This window comes from Delphinapterus leucas, chromosome 2 (assembly GCF_059928025.1).
Source record: "Delphinapterus leucas isolate spDelLeu-1000000601 "Yukka" chromosome 2, BTC_Dleu_Yukka2, whole genome shotgun sequence".
In the NCBI taxonomy this organism is placed as follows: Eukaryota; Metazoa; Chordata; class Mammalia; order Artiodactyla; family Monodontidae; genus Delphinapterus; species Delphinapterus leucas.
Window position 1 is genome coordinate 126,870,375 of NC_143130.1, and position 22,038 is coordinate 126,892,412.

General features: G+C 39.8%; 1 protein-coding gene across 1 annotated transcript in view; it reads right to left on the bottom strand.

The window, feature by feature from the left end:
• LOC149750283 (uncharacterized) overlaps positions 1-22,038 on the bottom strand; it is a 105,288-nt gene that overhangs the window by 21,859 nt on the left and 61,391 nt on the right. The window lies entirely within an intron of this gene.

Sequence of the window (22,038 nt, forward strand, 5' to 3'; positions counted from 1 at the left end):
TGTATAGCTGATTCTCTTTGCTGTACAGCAGAAACTAACACAACATTGTAAATCAACTACACTCCAATAAAAATTAATTTTTAAAAAGTACAAGGAAAGAAAACAAAAGTCACCTATTATCTCATCACCTAAAAAAGTAACTACTAACATTCTGTTGTGTACTTCAAACTTCTTTCCATGCCTGTATATATATATATATATATATATATATATATATAAAATGTTTTTAGTTTGTATAAAATTGAGATCCCCCAGAATGTAGTTTTGGAAACAATAATATACTACAAACATTTTTTCACATCATTAAATATTCTTCTACTAATTATTTTAATTAAAATGGTATTTAACCAGTCTCTGAGATTACAGGTTAATTCTTTATTGCTATAAATAATGCTTTGATAAATATTCTAGTAGATTAATCAAAAACTGTTTTCCTGGGAAACATTCCTAGAAGGGAATTGGGAATTTTTACGTTAAATTATATGTATGTTTTAATGTTTTGGAATATATTGCCCGATATCTAGATGGCTCTTTTTTAAGTGTTCCATGTTTTACTTAGTTCACTGTGCTGCTAGCCAGGTTAGTAAAAATGATAGTCACCTAGAATCTTCCCATGGTTCATTCAAAAGGCTTTCACAATGCTGGCCTCCAGTATAACAAATAGGTATCAATTAGAGCTCAGGGGTCATTGTTCCCCCATCACTGCCTATGGCCCAGAGATGCCACCAAGAACAGACATCAGGACACCCTTACCTCAAGGGATCATTTAGCAAACATTATCAATTTGCAGTTGGGTGAGTATTCTAAAAACACTCAGAAATGAGGATTTCATATTCCAGGGGATTCTAAACTAAGTCACAATACACAATTTGTACTTACAGTAATTCCTAAATGAGTTTCTTTCAAAATAACTATATTGCACGTTGTTTTTAACAAAGATTTTTCCCGATTGTGATTAATTTAAATGTGAGTCCACGTGGTTTAGTAGTTAAGGGCAAAGGTAAGTTTAGCAACTGGTCTCCCTGTGTTTGAATTCTTTCCCTGCTACTTCCTGGTTCTGTGGCACTGAGCAAATTATTCAGCCTCTTTGTGCCTCAATTTCTTCACATGTGAAATTTGAGTATAAGAGTGAAATTTCTCCTGTAGTTGTTATATTAAGAGCATTAAATAAGAGAATCTGTGTAAAATGCTTAACACCATGCCTAGCACATAATAAGCATTCAATACCTGTTGGTAGTTATTATTAAGCAAAACTTGCCTTTGGCACTTTGAAACTTGTTGCCCTTCATCCTTCATCTGCCTAATAAAAGAAAGTACATTCTGTGCAGCATGTGCGAATATAAGGTCTTTCGCGTCTCTGTGATACCAAAAGAACTTTGGTGACCCTTAGAAGCCAGCGTTGATTAAGCAGTTAGGTAAAATCCTCTCTGGCTCGTCAACCTCTGTGTTTATAGTGAAACAACACTGACATCTAGTGCTCAGAGAAATGAATTACATATTCTGGTAGACTGGCAAATTTTAAAGCCTGTGGTCTTGGCCCAAGCAAGGAGTTTTCCTACTGTCTTCCAGGAAACAAGTTACATAAATCCTAGGTAGATTTGTACATAAGCTCTTTGGCTATAGCTCATCCTTTGTTATATAGAAAGTGTTTTGAACAACTAAAGTCCACATTATCCATCACATCAACCTTCACTCTTTGGTTTTAATCAATTTGTTTACCTTAAAATTCTGAAAAAGAGGAATATATTTAAGAGAAATATTAGTATATGTTCATTTTACTTTCAAAGCATATATAAAAGTCTAGCAAAGTAATGCAAATTAATCCAACATAATACAGCTTTGAATATTAAATATTAATTTATGAATCCATTTTATACAATTTTATAATGGGGATTAAAGAATTGAAACCATTGTGTTAAATAAAACATAACCAATCAAGGATTTTTCAGTTTCATCTATACTTTTCTATAACAAAGAGGAGTTGGAAAATTAATATTTCAGGAAAGGGTTTATACATCAATCATGAAACAAGCTTTAAGAGAGTTTCTTACAAGAAAGTTAGATTAGTCACAGGAAATCCATCATTATAAGTCTATATTACTGAAGCTGTGCTGGAACTGTTTTGCCTGGTGTTACAGTCACTGGTTAAACTCTTGCAAGGAAGCCTAAAGATTTAACTCAGCAGCAAGACCTCAGAAATGTTAATTAGAAATGCTAATAGGTGCGACTAGATCATGAGAACAAAACTAACAGTGATCCCCTGAGTCAGCTGAGCCATGGGTTCATCACCATCACTGTTAACCGCATCTACTGCTTGTACAGCATTTATTACATCTCACACACTCTGCTAGGTTTTTCTAATTCATAACTATTCATTTATTCAACAAACAGACTATCTACAGTGCTGCCAAACCATGTAATGACAATGGCGGGTCACAACAGGCATAATCCTTGTCCTAACTGAGTTTATAAGCCACTGGAGAAGATAACAATAATCACCAAACTGAAATAAACTTGTAACTGTATTATGAGCTGAACTGTGTCCCCCTAAAAGTCATTCGTCAAAGCCCTAACCCCAGTACCTCAGAATGTGACTGTGTTTGGTGATAGGGCCTTTGAAGAGGTAATTAAGTTAAAATGAGGCTGTTAGGATGGGCCCTGATCCAATCTGACTGGTGTCCTTACAGGAAGAGGAAATGTGGACACAGGGACCACAGGGGTGAATACACACACAGAGAAAAGACCATGTGAGGATTCAGTGAGAAGGCAGCCCTCTGCAAGCCAAGGAGAGAGGCTTCAGGAGAAACCAAACCTGCTGACACTTTGATCTTGGACTTCTGGTCTCCAGAATTGTGAGAAATAAGTTTCTGCTTTTAAGTCCACCGGCCTGTGTTATTTTGTTGTGACAGCCTTAGCAAACTAATACACTGTGATAAAATGCCATTTAAGGAAGGTTCAAAGAACTATGAGCACATGTAACAGAGCATTTGACTTAGTCAAAGAGTCAGAGAAAAATGAACTCTGAAGAATGAGTAGAGGTTAATAAGTCTGAAAGGGAGAAGCAGCATGCTCCATGCTGAAGGGAGAGCTTGTACAGGGCCCTGGGGTGGCAAGAAGCAGGGCATATTTCCGGAAGTAAGGGGAAATTGATATGGCCAGAATGCAGGCAGTAAATGGCTGCATGCTTTGAAATGAAGCTGGAGACGGAAACAGAGACCAGATCATGCAGATACTTGCAGGCCAAGAGTTAAAGGTTTTGGTCTTTATCCTGCAAAAATTGGAAATCATTAATGTGCTTTCAGCAGGGGATAATATAATTTTGAATTTAAAGATCACTCCAGGGGGGCCCTTGAAGATGGCGGAAGAGTAAGACTCGCCTTCCTCCCCACGGATACACCAGAAATACATCTACACGTGGAACAACTCCTACAGAACACCTACTGAAGGCTGGCAGAAGACCTCAGACCTCCCAAAAGGCAAGAAACTCCCCACGTACCTGGGTAGGGCAAAAGAAAAAAAGAAAAAACAGAGACAAAAGAATAAGGACAGCACCTGCACCAGTGGGAGGGAGCTGTGAAGGAGGAAAAGTTTCCACACACTAGGAAGCCCCTCCGCGGGCGGAGACTGCGGGAGGCGGAGGGGGGAGCTTCGGGACCGTGGAGTAGTGCACAGCGACGGGTGCGGAGGGCAAAGCGGGGAGATTCCCGCACAAAGGACCGGTGCCGACCGGCACTCACCAGCCGGAGAGGCTTGTCTGCTCACCCGCCGGGGTGGGCGGGGCTGCGAGCTGAGGCTCGGGTTTCGGTTTTGGACGGAGTGCAGGGAGAGGACTGGGGTTGGCGGCTTGAACATTGCCTGAAGGGGTTAGTGCACCACGACTAGCCGGGAGGGAGTTCGGGGAAAAGCCTGCACCTGCCGAAGAGGCAAGAGACTTTTTCTTCCCTCTTTGTTTCCTGGTGCGAGAGGAGAGGGCTTTAAGAGCGCTGCTTAAAGGAACTCCAGAGACGGGCGCGAGCCGCGGCTAAAAGCGCGAACCCCAGAGACGGGCGCGAGCCGCAGCTAAAAGCGCGGACCCCAGAGACGGGCGCGAGCCGCGGCTGAAAGCGCGGACCCAGAGACGGGCGCGAGCCGCGGCTAAAAGCGCGGACCCCAGAGACGGGCGGGAGACGCTAAGGCTACTGCTGCCACCACCAAGGGGCCTGTGTGCGAGCACAGGTCACTCTCCACACCCCTCTTCCGCAGAGCCTGTGCAGCCCGCCACTGCCAGGTTCCCGGAATCCAGGGACAGCTTCCCCGGGAGAACGCACGGCGGGCCTCAGGCTGGTGCAACGTCACGCCGGCCTCTGCCGCAACGTCACGCCGCCTCTGACGCCGCAGGCCCGCCCCGCACGCAGTGCCCCTCCTTCCCCCCCCCCACCCCCGGCCTGAGTGAGCTGGAGCCCCCGAATCAGCGGCTCCTTTAACCCCGTCCTGTCTGAGCAAAAAACAGACGCCCTCCAGCGACCTACACGCAGAGGCAGGGCCAAATCCAAAGCTGAGCTCCTGTGAGCTGTGAGAACAAAGAAGAGAAAGGGAAATCTCTCCCAGCAGCCTCAGAAGCAGCGGATTAAAGCTCCACAATCAACTTGATATACCCTGCATCTGTGGAATACCTGAATAGACAAGGAATGATCCCAAATTGAAGAGGTGGAATTTAGGAGCGAGATCTATGATTTTTTTCCCTTTTCCTCTTTTTGTGAATGTGTACGTGTATGCTTCTGTGTGAGATCTTGTCTGTATACTCTTGCTTCCACCATTTGTCCTAGGGCTCTATCCGTCCATGGTTTTTTTTTAAAATTTTTTTTCTTAATAGTTAATTTTAATTGTAATAACTTTATTATACTTTACCTTCGTTCTTTCTTTCTTTCTTTCCTTCCTTCCTTCCCTCCTTTAGACAACGAATCACCCCAAATTGAGGAGGTGGTCTCTGAGAGCAAGATTTATGATTTTTCCCCTTTACCTCTTTTTGTGAAGGTGTATGTGTATGCTTCTGTGTAAGATTTTCTCTGTATAGCTTTGCTTCCAACATTTGTCCTAAGGTTCTATCCGTCCCTTTTTTTTTTCTAAATATTTTTTAATTCAATAGCTATATTATATTTTATTTTTACTGTATCTTCTTTCTTTCTTTTTTCCTTCTTTCCCTCCTTCCTTCCTTCCTTCCTCCCTCCCTCCCTCCCTCCTTCCTTTCCTCCTTTCCTTCTTTCTTTCCTCATACTTCTACTACTTCTCTCTACTTTTTCTCCCTTTTATTCTGAGCCGTGTGGATGAAAGGCTCTTGGTGCTCCAGCCAGGAGTCAGGGCTCTGCCTCTTAGGTAGGAGAGCCAACTTCAGGACACTGGTCAACAAGAGACCTCCCAGCTCCACATAATATTAAACGGCGGAATCTCCCAGAGACTTCCATCTCAACACCAGCACCCAGCTTCACTCAACGACCAGCAAGCCACAGTGCTGGACAACCTATGCCAAACAACTAGCAAAACAGGAACACAACCCCACCCATTAGCAGAGAGGCTGCCTAAAATCATAATAAGGCCACAGACACCCCAAAACACACCACCAGACGGGAACCTGCCCACTAGAGAGACAAGATCCAGCCTCATCCACCACAACACAGGCACTAGTCCCCTCCACCAGGAAGCCTACACAACCCACTGAAACAACCTTAGCCACTGGAGACAGACATCAAAAACAACGGGAACTACAAACGTGCAGCCTGCAAAAAGGAGACCCCAAACACAGTAAGATAAGCAAAATGAGAAGACACAAAATCACACAGCAGATGAAGGAGCAAGATAAAAACCCACCAGACCTAACAAATGAAGAGGAAATAGGCAGTCTACCTGAAAAAGAATTCAGAATAATGATAGTAAGGATGATCCGAAATCTTGGAAGTAGAATGGACAAAATTCAAGAAACAGTTAACAAGGACCTAGAAGAAATAAAGATGAAACAAGCAACGATGAACAACGCAATAAATGAAATTAAAAGTACTCTAGAAGGGATCAATAGCAGAATAACTGAGGCAGAAGAACGGATAAGTGACCTGGAAGATAAAATAGTGGAAATAGCTACTGCAGAGCAGAATAAAGAAAAAAGAATGAAAAGAACTGAGGACAATCTCAGCGACCTCTGGGACAACATTAAACGCACCAACATTCGAATTATAGGGGTTCCAGAAGAAGAAGAGAAAAAGAAAGGGACTGAGAAAATATTTGAAGAGATTATAGTTGAAAACTTCCCTAATATGGGAAAGGAAATAGTCAATCAAGTCCAGGAAGCACAGAGAGTCCCATACAGGATAAATACAAGGAGAAATACGCCAAGACACATATTAATCAAACTGTCAAAAATTAAATACAAAGAAAGCATATTAAAAGCAGCAAGGGAAAAGCAACAAATAACACACAAGGGAATCCCCATAAGGTTAACAGCTGATCTCTCAGCAGAAACTCTACAAGCCAGAAGGGAGTGGCAGGACATACTGAAAGTGATGAAGGAGAAAAACCTGCAACCAAGATTACTCGACCCAGCAAGGATCTCATTCGGATTTGATGGAGAAATTAAAACCTTTACAGACAAGCAAAAGCTGAGAGTTCAGCACCACCAAACCAGCTTTACAACAAATGCTAAAGGAACTTCTCTAGACAAGAAACACAAGAGAAGGAAAAGACCTATAATACCGAACCCAAAACAATATAGAAAATGGGAATAGGAACATACATATCGATAATTACCTTAAATGTAAATGGACTAAATGCTCCCACCAAAAGACACAGATTGGCTGAATGGATACAAAAACAAGACCCTTATATATGCTGTCTACAAGAGACCCACTTCAGACCTAGAGACACATACAGACTGAAAGTAAGGGGATGGAAAAAGATATTCCATGCAAATGGAAACCAAAAGAAAGCTGGAGTAGCAATTCTCATATCAGACAAAATAGACTTTAAAATAACGACTATTAGAAGAGACAAAGAAGGACACTACATAATGATCAAGGGATCGATACAAGAAGAAGATATAACAATTGTAAATATTTATGCACCCAACATAGGAGCACCTCAATACATAAGGCAAATACTAACAGCCATAAAAGGGGAGATCGACAGTAACACATTCATAGTAGGGGGCTTTAACACCCCACTTTCACCCATGGACAGATCATCCAAAATGAAAATAAATAAGGGAACACAAGCTTGAAATGATACATTAAACAAGATGGACTTAATTGATATTTATAGGACACTCCATCCAAAAACAACAGAATACACATTTTTCTCAAGTGCTCATGGAACATTCTCCAGGATAGATCATATCTTGGGTCACAAATCAAGCCTTGGTAAATTTAAGAAAATTGAAACTGTATCAAGTATCTTTTCTGACCACAACGCCATGAGACTAGATATCAATTACAGGAAAAGATCTGTAAAAAATACAAACACATGGAGGCTAAACAATACACTACTTAATAATGAAGTGATCACTGAAGAAATCAAAGAGGAAATAAAAAAATACCTAGAAACAAATGACAATGGAGACACAACGACCCAAAACCTATGGGATGCAGCAAAAGCAGTTCTAAGGGGGAAGTTTATAGCAATACAAGCCCACCTTAAGAAGCAGGAAACATCTCGAATAAACAACCTAACCTTGCACCTCAAGCAATTAGAGAAAGAAGAACAAAAACACCCCAAAGCTAGCAGAAGGAAAGAAATCATAAAAATCAGATCAGAAATAAATGAAAAAGAAATGACGGAAACGATAGCAAAGATCAATAAAACTAAAAGCTGGTTCTTTGAGAAGATAAACAAAATAGATAAACCACTAGCCAGACTCATCAAGAAAAAAAGGGAGAAGACTCAAATCAATAGAATTAGAAATGAAAAAGGAGAAGTAACAACTGACACTGCAGAAATAAAAAAAATCATGAGAGATTACTACAAGCAACTCTATGCCAATAAAATGGACAAATTCTTAGAAATGCACAACCTGCCAAGACTGAATCAGGAAGAAATAGAAAATATGAACAGACCAATCACAAGCACTGAAATTGAAACTGTGATTAAAAATCTTCCAACAAACAAAAGCCCAGGACCAGATGGCTTCACAGGTGAATTCTATCAAACATTTAGAGAAGAGCAAACACCTATCCTTCTCAAACTCTTCCAAAATATAGCAGAGGGAGGAACACTCCCAAATTCCTTCTACGAGGCCACCATCACCTTGATACCAAAACCAGACAAGGATGTCACAAAGAAAGAAAACTACAGGCCAATATCACTGATGAACATCGATGCAAAAATCCTCAACAAAATACTAGCAAACAGAATCCAACAGCACATTAAAAGGATCATACACCATGATCAAGAGGGGTTTATTCCAGGAATGCGAGGATTCTTCAATATACGCAAATCTATCAATGTGATAAACCATATTAACAAATTGAAGGAGAAAAACCATATGATCATCTCAATAGATGCAGAGAAAGCTTTTGACAAACTTCAACACCCATTTATGATAAAAACCCTGCAGAAAGTAGGCATAGAGGGAACTTTCCTCAACATAATAAAGGCCATATATGACAAGCCCACAGCAAACATCCTCCTCAATGGTGAAAAACTGAAAGCATTTCCACTAAGATCAGGAACAAGACAAGGTTGCCCACTCTCACCACTCTTATTCAACATAGTTTTGGAAGTTTTAGCCACAGCAATCAGAGAAGAAAAGGAAATAAAAGGAATCCAAATCGGAAAAGAAGAAGTAAAGCTGTCACTGTTTGCAGATGACATGATACTATACATAGAGAATCCTAAAGATGCTACCAGAAAACTACTAGAGCTAATCAATGAATTTGGTAAAGTAGTAGGATACAAAATTAATGCACAGAAATCTGTGGCATTCCTATATACTAATGATGAAAAATCTGAAAGTGAAATCAAGAAAACACTCCCATTTACCATTGCAACAAAAAGAATAAAATATCTAGGAATAAACCTACCTAAGGAGACGAAAGACCTGTATGCAGAAAATTATAAGACACTGATGAAAGAAATTAAAGATGATACAAATAGATGGAGAGATATACCATGTTCTTGGATGGGAAGAATCAACATTGTGAAAATGACTCTACTACCCAAAGCAATCTACAGATTCAATGCAATCCCTATCAAACTACCACTGGCATTTTTCACAGAACTAGAACAAAAAATTTCGCAATTTGTATGGAAACACAAAAGACCCCGAATAGCCAAAGCAATCTTGAGAACGAAAAAAGGAGCTGGAGGAATCAGGCTCCCTGACTTCAGACTATACTACAAAGCTACAGTAATCAAGACAGTATGGTACTGGCACAAAAACAGAAAGATAGATCAATGGAACAGGATAGAAAGCCCAGAGATAAACCCACGCACATATGGACACCTTATCTTTGATAAAGGTGGCAGGAATGTACAGTGGAGAAAGGACAGCCTCTTCAATAAATGGTGCTGGGAAAACTGGACAGGTACATGTAAAAGTATGAGATTAGATCACTCCTTAACACCATACACAAAAATAAGCTCAAAATGGATTAAAGACCTAAATGTAAGGCCAGAAACTATCAAACTCTTAGAGGAAAACATAGGCAGAACACTCTATGACATAAATCACAGCAAGATCCTTTCTGACCCACCTCCTAGAGTAATGGAAATAAAAACAAAAATAAACAAATGGGACCTAATGAAACTTCAAAGCTTTTGCACAGCAAAGGAAACCATAATCAAGACCAAAAGACAACCCTCAGAATGGGAGAAAATATTTGCAAATGAAGAAACTGACAAAGGATTAATCTCCAAAATTTACAAGCAGCTCATGCAGCTCAATAACAAAAAAACAACCCAATCCAAAAATGGGCAGAAGACCTAAATAGACATTTCTCCAAAGAAGATATACAGAATGCCAACAAACACATGAAAGAATGCTCAACATCATTAATCATTAGAGAAATGCAAATCAAAACTACAATGAGATATCATCTCACACCAGTCAGAATGGCCATCATCAAAAAATCTAGAAACAATAAATGCTGGAGAGGGTGTGGAGAAAAGGGAACACTCTTGCACTGCTGGTGGGAATGTGAATTGGTTCAGCCACTATGGAGAACAGTATGGAGGTTCCTTAAAAAACGACAAATAGAATTACCATATGACCCAGCAATCCCACTCCTGGGCATATACCCTGAGAAAACCATAATTCAAAAAGAGTCATGTACCAAAATGTTCATTGCAGCTCTATTTACAATAGCCCGGAGATGGAAACAACCTAATTGTCCATCATCGGATGAATGGATAAAGAAGATATTGCACATATATACAATGGAATATTACTCAGCCTTAAAAAGAAATGAAATTGAGCTATTTGTAATGAGATGGATAGACCTAGAGTCTGTCATACAGAGTGAAGTAAGTCAGAAAGAAAAACACAAATACCGTATGCTAACACATATATATGGAATTTAAGGGGAAAAAAATGTCATGAAGAACCTAGGGGTAAGACAGGAATAAAGACGCAGACCTACTGGAGAACGGACTTGAGCATATGGGGAGGGGGAAGGGTGAGCTTTGACAGGGCGAGAGAGAGAGTCATGGACATATACACACTAACAAACGTAGTAAGGTAGATAGCTAGGGGGAAGCAGCCGCAAGGCACAGGGATATTAGCTCGGTGCTTTGTGACAGCCTGGAGGGGTGGGATAGGGAGAGTGGGAGGGAGGGAGACGCAAGAGGGAAGACATATGGGAACATATGTATATGTATAACTGATTCACTTTGTTATAAAGCAGAAACTAACACACCATTGTAAAGCAATTACACCCCAAAAAAGATGTTTTTAAAAAATAAATAAAAAAAATAAAGATCACTCCAGCTGGAGAAGGGAGCAAGACAAGAAAGGAATGAGGAGACCAGTTAGGAAGTTATTTCAGTGTCTAGTGTAGAGAAGCGATATAGTGAAGGAGGGTGAGAGCAGTGAAGATGGAAAGATATAGACAGATTCAAGAGATATTTAAGAGATACTGCCACAAGGACATGTCAATTACTTAGTTTTGAGGGGTGATGGAGAAAGGTCCTTCCAGGTTTTTGGCTTGTAAAATGGATAAATAAAAGTGGTACCATCCTTTAAGAAAGAGAGGTGAATAAGAACAAGATTTGGAAAGAAAAAAATTTAACTCTATTTTTGGCTTTATTTAGTTGAGTCTGAGGTTGAGTCCGAATTCCTCTACTCTGATATCCAAGCAGAAATTTCAACAAGTTGGTTAGAATGACAAGTTTGGAGCCCAGAGAAGAGATCTGGGCTACAGATATGAATTTGGGAGTCATTCACCTGTAAGTAGTAAGTAAAGCCAAAGGTGTAAGTGGAAATACCTAGGAAAACAATATAAAGTAAGAAGAGAAGGGCCTAGGACTGAGTTTAAGGAACTCCAAAGATAAAGGATTAAACAGACAGGTAGGAGGAAACCCAGGGAAGTGCAATGTCATGGAATCTAAGAAGAGAATGATCACCAATGTAGGATGCTGCTAACCTATTAGGATTGATTTACGAATATGTGAGAGCTGTTTCAGGGCTTAGCTGAGGGGTGAATGCAAGAAGAAGTATGGAAGAAATGAAAATGGAGAAGTATTTTGAGATATTTTCCTAGTAGAGGAAGGAAATAGCTATGAGGTTGACAAAATGTTTGAGGTATAGTTTCTCGGGTTTTATGAGTATTATGGACTGAATGTGTCCCCTCAGAATTCATATATTGAGACTCAACTCCCCAATGTGATGGTATTAGGAGATGGGGCCTTTGGAATGTGATTGGGTCATAAAGGCAAAGCCCTCATGAATGGGATTAGGGCCCTTATAAAAGAGACCCCAGAGAGCTCCCTTGTCCTTCCACCATGTGAGGATACAGAGAGAAGTTGGCAGTCTGCAACCCAGAAGAGGGCTTTGCCAGAACTCAACCATGCTGGCACCCTGATTTCAGACTTCCAACCTGCAGAACTGTGAGAAACAAATTTCTGTTGTTTATAAGCCACCCAGTCTATGGCACTTTGTTATAGCAGCCGAACTGACTAAGATAGGGTGTAATCAGGTACAGAAGAGGTCATGATGGTGGATCCTACATAATAGAATTAGTACTCATACACTGAGAAGGCAGCCGTCTGTAAGCCAGGAAGAGCCACATCTGCCTGCACCTTGACCTTGGACTTCTCAGCCTCCAGAACTCTGAGAAATAAATGTCTGCTGTGTAAGCCACCCAGTCTATACCATGCCAGGACTAGGACAGTGGGGATGCCAGTGGGGCGGGGATAGGATTTTGCTTGGTTTGGCTATGGTTTAGTGGGAGGTACAGGAATATGCTTTAACCTGATGAGAATCGCAGTATCTCTGAAAGGAAGACATTTTGGCTCACATATTATAGATCAGGAACCCAGTGGTCATAAAGATTAATTAGTCTTAAATAATACAGCTAATAAGTGATTGAACCAGGTCCTAAAGCCAGGACTGTCTGACTCCACTTTGCCATACTGCCTCCCAACAAATATCTATTGTGTACCAACTACATGCAAGACCAGATAATATAATTCATATCTAATTAGGACTGGGGACACATTCAGTACAAAATATGATGATGACACTCTGTACAAACAGCATCTGTTCTCAAGTTTAGTACATACCAGAAAGATCCTTTCTGGCCCTTAGAACTGCCAGCTTTGTATTTTAGCAACATGAAAATTTAGAGCTGCTTAGAAATTTTGAGCTGCCTTGAGCAACCAGGAATTGGGGGAAGGGATGAAGAAATGGCAGATAGGAGAGTAGGAAAGAGAGGAAAAGGCATTCTTAGAGATCCATGGAGAAAAACTGGAATCACTAATTTATGTAATATCCTTAATACTGCTATAGTTCTGATGGTATCACCTCATCTTATTTCTCACCCACATGTCCCTCCCTTATGGAGATTTTTTAATAAGCATGATCAGAAGATGTTTTCAATGGAAGACACCATCTTTGTTGGGGTTGTAATCCCTAACTACTGCTTGAATTCCAGTAAGAAAGAGCCCTCAAGAATTCCAAGCACAGACCTTCCTTAAGACCTAACACCACTGGATATTTGTTTGGTGTGTTTAGTACTTCTCCAGGGAATATTTTTAAAAAGGAAAGAACTGAAAGGTTCTTTCAGTGACTTTCAACTTTGGCTACACACTGGAATCATCTGAAAAGCTTTAAAAATACTGCTGTTTACTCTCTAACACCGTACACAAAAATAAACTCAAAATGGATTAAAGACCTAAATATAAGGCCAGACAGCATCAAACTCTTAGAGGAAAACATAGGCAGAACACTCTATGACATGAATCACAGCAAGATCCTTTTTGACCCACCTCCTAGAGAAATGGAAATAAAAACAAAAATAAACAAATGGGACCTAATGAAACTTAAAATTTTTTGCACAGCAAAGGAAACCATAAACAAGACGAAAAGACAACCCTCAGAATGAGAGAAAATATTTGCAAATGAAGCAACTGACAAAGGATTAATCTCCAAAACAAACAAGCAACTCATGCAGCTCAATATCAAAAAAACAAACAACTCAATCCAAAAACGGGCAGAAGACCTAAATAGATATTTCTCCAAAGAAGATATACAGATGGCCAAGAGGCACATGAAAAGCTGTTCAACATCACTAATTATTAGAGAAATGCAGATCAAAACTACAATGAGGTATCACCTCACACCAGTTAGAATGGGCATCATCAGAAAATCTACAAACAGCAAATGCTGGAGAGGGTGTGGAGAAAAGGGAACCCTCTTGCACTGTTGGTGGGAATGTAAATTGATACAGCCACTATGGAGAACAGTATGGAGGTTCCTTAAAAAACTACAAATAGAATTACCATATGACCCAGCAATCCCACTACTGGGCATATACCCTGAGGAAACCAAAACTCAAAAAGAGTCATGTACCAAAATGTTCATTGCAGCTCTATTTACAATAGCCCGGAGATGGAAACAACCTAAGCGCCCATCATCGGATGAATGGATAAAGAAGATGTGGCACATATATACAATGGAATATTACTCAGCCATAAAAAGAAACGAAATTGAGCTATTTGTAATGAGGTGGATAGACCTAGAGTCTGTCATACAGAGTGAAGTAAGTCAGAAAGAAAAAGACAAATACCGTATGCTAACGCATATATATGGAATTTAAGGGGAAAAAAAAACGTCATGAAGAACCTAGGGGTAAGACAGGAATAAAGACGCAGACCTACTGGAGAACGGACTTGAGGATATGGGGAGGGGGAAGGGTGAGCTTTGACAGGGTGAGAGAGAGTCATGGACATATACACACTAACAAACGTAGTAAGGTAGATAGCTAGGGGGAAGCAGCCGCAAGGCACAGGGATATTAGCTCGGTGCTTTGTGACAGCCTGGAGGGGTGGGATAGGGAGAGTGGGAGGGAGGGAGACGCAAGAGGGAAGACATATGGGAACATTTGTATATGTATAACTGATTCACTTTGTTATAAAGCAGAAACTAACACACAATTGTAAAGCAATTATACCCCAATAAAGATGTTTAAAAAAAAAAAAAAAAAAAACGGGCAGAAGACCTAAATAGATATTTCTCCAAAGAAGATATACAGATGGCCAAGAGGCACATGAAAAGCTGCTCAACATCACTAATTATTAGAGAAATGCAGATCAAAACTACAATGAGGTATCACCTCACACCAGTTAGAATGGGCATCATCAGAAAATCTACAAACAGCAAATGCTGGAGAGGGTGTGGAGAAAAGGGAACCCTCTTGCACTGTTGGTGGGAATGTAAATTGATACAGCCACTATGGAGAACAGTATGGAGGTTCCTTAAAAAACTAAAAATAGAACGACCCAGCAATCCCACTACTGGGCATATACCCTGAGAAAACCATAATTCAAAAAGAGTCATGTACCAAAATGTTCATTGCAGCTCTATTTACAATAGCCAGGACATGGAAGCAACCTAAGTGTCCATCAACAGATGAATGGATAAAGAAGACGTGGCACATATATACAATGGAATATTACTCAGCCTAAAAAGGAACGAAACTGAGTTATTTGTAGTGAGGTGGATGGACCTAGAGACTGTCATACAGAGTGAAGTATGTCAGAAAGAGAAAAACAAATACCATATGCTAACACATATATATGGAATCTAAAAAAAAAAGAAAAACAAATGGTCAGAAGAACCTAGGGGCAAGACGGGAATAAAGATGCAGACCTGCTAGAGAATGAACTTTAGGCTATGAGGAGGGGGAAGGGTAAACTGGGACAAAGTAAGAGAGTGGCATGGACATATATACACTACCAAACGTAAAATAGATAGCTAGTGGGAAGTAGCCGCATAGCAGAGGGAGATCATCTCAGTGCTTTATGACCACCTAGAGGGGTGGGATAGGGAGGGTGGGAGGGAGGGAGATGCAAGAGGGAAGAGACATGGGGACATATGTATATGTATAACTGATTCACTTTGTTATAAAGCAGAAACTAACACACCATTGTAAAGCAATTATACTCTAATAAAGATGTTAAAAAAAAGAAATACTGCTGTTAAAAACACTGATGCTGAGAATCCAAGAGGTAGAGTCAAGATGGAGGTGTGGGAAGATGTGAGTTAGCATCTCCCCACAACTAGGGCACCCACCTACCACTGGTGGGGTACTCTGACACCCAAGGAGATGGGAGGAACCCCAAAGTGAACCAGTAAGATGTAGGGAGACTGAGGGGGGAGGAGAAGTGGAGGCCAGACAGGGTCAGCACCCCTGAAGTGGGCGCTGATAGTCACCCTAGTCCAGGAAGCACAGAGAGTCCCATACATGATAAACCCTAGGAAAAATACAACAACACACATATTAATCAAACTAACAAAAATTAAATTCAAAGAAAAAATATTAAAAGCAGTAAGGGAAAAGCAAAAAATAGCATACAAAGGAATCCCCATAAGGTTATCAGCTGATTTTTCAGCGGAAAGTCTGCAGGCCAGAAGGGAGTGGCAGGATATACTTAAAGTGATGAAAGAGAAAAACCTACAACCAAGATTACTCTACCCAGCAAGGATCTCATTCAGATTTGATGGAGAAGTCAAAAGCTTTTCAGACAAGCCAAAGCTAAGAGAATTCAGCACACCAAACCAGCTTTACAGCAAATGCTAAACAAACTTCTCTAAGCAGGAAACACAAGAGAAGGAAAAGACCCACAAAAACAAACCCAAAACAATTAAGAAAATGGTAATAGGAACATACATATCGATAATAACCTTGAATGTAAATGGATTAAATGCCCCAAACAAAAGACACAGATAGGCTGAATGAATACAAAAACAAGAGCCGTATATATGCTGACTACAAGAGACCCACTTCAGACCTACGGACACATACAGAATGAAAGTAAAGGGATGGAAAAAGATATTCCATGCAAATGGAAATGAAAAGAAAGCTGGAGTAGCAAGACTCGTATCAAATAAAATAGACTCTAAAATAAAGATGGTTACAAGAGATAAGGAGGAACACTACATAATGATCAAAGGATCAATCCAAGAAGAGATATAACAATTATAAATGTTTATGTCCCCAACATATGAGCACATCAGTACATAAGTACAATGTCAGTACAAATACTAACAACCATGAAAGAAGAAATGGACAGTAACACAATAATAGTAGGGGACTTTAACACCCCACTTACACCAATGGACAGATCATCCAAACAGAAAATAAATAAGGAAGCACTAGCTTTAAATGACACAATAGACCAGATAGATCTAATTGATATTTATAGAACATTCCACTGGAAAGTTGCAGAATACACTTTCTTCTCAAGTGCACATGGGACATTCTCCAAGATAGATCACATCTTGGGTCACAAATCAAGCCTTGGAAAATTTAAGAAAATTGAAATCATATAAAGCATCTTTTCTAACCACAATGCTATGAGATTAGAAATCAATTACAGGAAAAAAACTGTAAGAAACACAAATACATGGAGGTTAAACACTGTGCTACTAAATACCAAGAGATCACTGAAGAAACCAAAGAAGAAATTTAAAAATACATAGAAAAAAATGACAATGAAAACATGATGACCCAAAACCTATGGGACACAGCAAAAGCAGTTCTAAGAGGGAAGTTTACAGCAATTCAATCTCACCTCAATTAACAAGAAAAATCTCAAATAAACAATCTAACCCTACACTTAAAACAACTAAAGATCAATAAAACTAAAAGCTGGTCCTTTGAGAAGATAAACAAAATTGATAAGCCCTTAGCCAGACTCATCAAGAAAAAAAGGAGAGGAGGCAAATCAATAAAATTAGAAATGAAAAAGGAGAAATCACAACAGACACTGCAGAAATACAAAGGATTATAAGAGACTACTACAAACAACTATATGCCAGTAAAATGGACAAGCACAAAGAAATGGACAAATTCTTGGAAATGTACAATTTTCCAAGACTGAACCAGGAAGTGTTAGGAAATATAAACAGACCTGTCATAAGTAGTGAAATTGAAACTGTAATTAAAAATCTTCCAACAAACAAAAGTCCAGGACCAGATGGCTTCACAGGCGAATTCTATCAAACATTTAGAGAAGAGCTAACACTGATCCTTTTCAAACTCTTCCAAAAAATTTCAGAGGGAGAAACACTCCCAAATTCATCCTACAAAGCCACCATCACCCTGGTACCAAAACCAGAAAAAGATATCACAAAAAAAGAAAATTATAGACCAATATCACTGATGAACATAGATGCAAAAATCCTCAACAAAATACTAGCAAACAGAATCCAACAACACATTAAAAGGATCATACACCAAGACCAAGGGGGATTTATCCTAGGAATGCAAGGATTCTTCAATATACACAAAGTAATCAATGTGATACTCTACATTAACAAATTAAGAAATAGGGCTTCCCTGGTGGCACAGTGGTTGAGTCCACCTGCCAATGCAGGGGACACGGGTTTGTGCCCGGTCCAGGAGGATCCCGCATGCCGTGGAGCAGCTAGGCCCGTGAGCCATGGCCACTGAGCCTGTGCGTCCGGAGCCTGTGCTCTGCAGCAGAAGAGGCCACAACAGTGAGAGGCCCGCATACCACAGGAAAAAAAAAATTAAGAAATAAAAGCCATATGATCATCTCAAAAGATGCAGAAAAAGCTTTTGACAAAATTCAACACCAATTTATGATAAAAACTCTCCAGAAAGTGGGCATAGAGGGAACCTACCTCAACATAATAAAGGCCATATATGACAAACCCACAGCAAGCATCATAATGGCGAAAAACTGAAAGCATTTCCACTAAGATCAGGAAAAAGACAAGGATGTCCACTCTCACCACTCTTATTCAACATAGTTTTGAAAGTCCTAGCCACAGCAATCAGAGATGAAAAAGAAATAAAGGGAATACAAATTGGAAAAGAAGAAGTATAACTGTCACTGTTTGCCAGTAACATGATATACATGTTAAAATCCTAAAGATGTCACCAGAAAACTATTAGAACTAATCAATGAATTTGGTAAGGCTGCAGGATACAAAATTAATGCACAGAAGTCTCTGGCATTCCCATACACCAACAATGAAAAATCAGAAAGAGGAATGAAGGAAACACTCCCATTTACCACTGCAACTAAAAGAATAAAATACCTAGGAATAAACCTGCTTAAGGAGGCAGAAAACTATAAAACACTGATGAAAGAAATCAAAGATGACATAAACAGATGGAGAAATATACCATGTCCTTGGATTGGAAGAATCAATATTGTGAAAATGACTATACTACCCACAGCAATCTACAGATTCAATGTAATCCCTATCAAACTACCAATGGCATTCTTTACAGAATTAGAACAAAAAATTTTACAGTTCGTATGGAAACACAAAAGACCCCAAATAGCCAAAGCAATCTAGAGAAAGAAAAACGGAGTTGGAGGAATCAGGCTCCCTGACTTCAGACTGTACTACAAAGCTACAGTAATCAAGACAGTATGGTACTGACACAAAAACAGAAATATAGATCAATGGTACAGGATAGAATGCCAAGAGAAACCCAAGCACATATGGGCACTTAATTTACAACAAAGGAGGCAAGAACATACAATGGAGAAAAGATAGCCTCTTCAATACGTGGTGCTGGGAAAACTTGACAGCTGCATGTAAAAGAATGAAATTAGAACACTACCCAACAGCATACACAAGAATAAACTCCAAATGGATTAAAGACTTAAATGTAAGACCAGACACTATAAAACTCTTAGAGGAAAACATAGGAAAAACACTCTTTTACATAAACCACAGCAAGATCTTTTTTGACCCACCTCCTAGAGTAACGGAAATAAAAACAAAAATAAACAAATGGGACTTAATTAAACTTAAAAGCTTTTGCACAGCAAAGGAAACCATAAACAAGACAAAAAGACAACCCTCAGAATGGGAGAAAATATTTGCAAATGAAACACAGACAAAGGATTAATCTCCAAAATATACAAACAGCTCATGCAGCTCAATATCAAAAAAACAAACAGTCCAATTAAAAAATGGGCAGGGGCTTCCCTGGTGGCGCAGTGGTTGAGAGTCCGCCTGCCAATGCAGGGGACACAGGTTCGTGCCCCGGTCTGGGAAGATCCCCCATGCCGCGGAGCAGCTGGGCCCGTAAGCTGTGGCCACTGAGCCTGCACATCCGGAGCCTGTGCTCCGCAACAGGAGAGGCCATAACAGTGAGAGGCCCGCGTACCGCAAAACAAAACAAACAAAAAAAAATGGGCAGAAGAGCTAAAGGGACATTTCACCAAGACAAACAGATGGCCAAGAGGTACCTGAAAAGATGCTCAACATCACTAATTATTAGAGAAATGCAAATCAAAACTACAATAAGGTATCACCTCATGCCACTCAGAATGGCCATTATCAGAAAAGCTAGAAACAATAAATGCTGGAAAGGGTGTGGTGAAAAGGGAACCCTCCTGCACTGTTGGTGGGAATGTAAACTGATACAACCACTATGGAAAACAGTATGGAGTTTCCTTAAAAAACAAAAAATAGAACTACCATATGACCCAGCAATCCCACTCCTGGGCATATACCCTGAGAAAACCATAATTCACAGAGACATGTACCATAATGTTCATTGCAGCACTATTTATAATAGCCAGGACATGGAACCAACCTAAATGTCCATCGACAGATGAATGGATAAGGAAGATGTGGCACATATATACAATGGAATATTAGCCATAAAAAAAAAGGAATTGAGTTATTTGTAGTGAGGTGGATGGACTTAGAGTCTGTCATACAGAGTAAAATAAGTCAGAAAGAGAAAAACACCATTTGCTAATGTATATTTATGGAATCTAAAAAAAAAAATGGTACTGATGAACCTAGTTGCAGGGCGGGAATAAAAAGGTAGACATAGGGAATGGACTTGAGGACATAGAGTGGGAGAGCGAAGCTGGGGCTAAGTGAGAGTAGCATTGACATATATACACTACCAAATGTAAAATAGTTGGCTGGTGGGAAGCAGCATAGCACAGGGAGATTGGTGCGGTGCTTTGCAATGACCGAGAGGGGTGGGATAGGGAGGACAGGAGGGAGGCTCAAGAGGAAGGGGATATGGGGACATATGTATGCATATTGTTGATTTGCTTTGTTGTGCAACAGAAACTAACACACTATTGTGAAGCAATTATACTCCAATAAAGATCTATTAAAAAAAAATCCAGAAGCCATGAAAGTAGACTGATATATACGATTACATTAAAAGATAAGCATTGTGCCTGGCTAAAGCAATTAAGTACAAAGTCAAAGGGCTACTGACCAACTAGGAAAAATATTTGCAACTCATATTACAAACAAAGGGCCAATGTCTCAAATATATCAATATAAACAGCTTCCAAAAGTTGATAAGGATAAAGAACAACTTAAAAGAAAAATCAACAGGGCTTCCCTGTGGCGCCGTGGTTAAGAATCCGCCTGCCAATGCAAGGGACAGGGGCTCGATCCCAGGCCCTGGAAGATCACACATGCCGCGGAGCAACAAAGCCTGTGTGCCACAATTACTGAGCCTGTGCTCTATAGTCCATGGGCCACAACTACTGAAGCCCACGTGCCTAGAGCCCAAGCTCCGCAACAAGTGAAGCCACCACAATGAGATGCCCATGCACCACAATAAAGAGTAGCCCCCGCTTACCGCAACTAGAGAAAGCCCACGCACAGCAACGAAGACCCAACACAGCCAAAAATAAAAACAAATAATTAATTTAAAAAAAGAAAAATCAACAAAGTTCAGAGCAAATAAAATTCAAATGGCTTTCAAACATTTGAAAATATGCTTAATATTAATCAAAATAAGAGATATGCAAATTAAAACAAGCTATCATTTTTATCTATTGGATTGTAAAAAATAAAAAAATCTGACATCTTTTATACGCTACACTATGGGGAAACAAGCCTTCTCGTACATTACTGGCAGGAGTGCATATTGGTACAACTCCACTAGAAGACAATTTGGTAATATCTATCAGAATTACAAATGATTTTCAGTAATCCCACTGCTGGGACTTTATTCTTTATATATAACTGCATGCATACAAAATATACAAGGTTACTCATTGTAATGTTCTCGTAATAGCAAAAGGTTGGGGGAAACACTCAAGAACTCATCAACAGGGACATATGTCACATCCATAAGATGGCATGTTAGACAACTGTGGGGAAAAAATTAGGAAGTTCTTTGTGTACTGATAGGGAAAGATCTCTAACACATATTGCTGGGTGAAAAACATAAGGGCTGAACAGTTGGCTACCTATTGTGTAAGAAAGGGGGAAATATTTGCTTGTATTTGCACAAAGAAGTTTTGGAAGACTAGGTGAGAAACTGAAAAAAAAAGGGTCTGTGTTAGAGGAGTAGGATAGGCTTGAGAAGGGAGGAAATGGAGTGAATA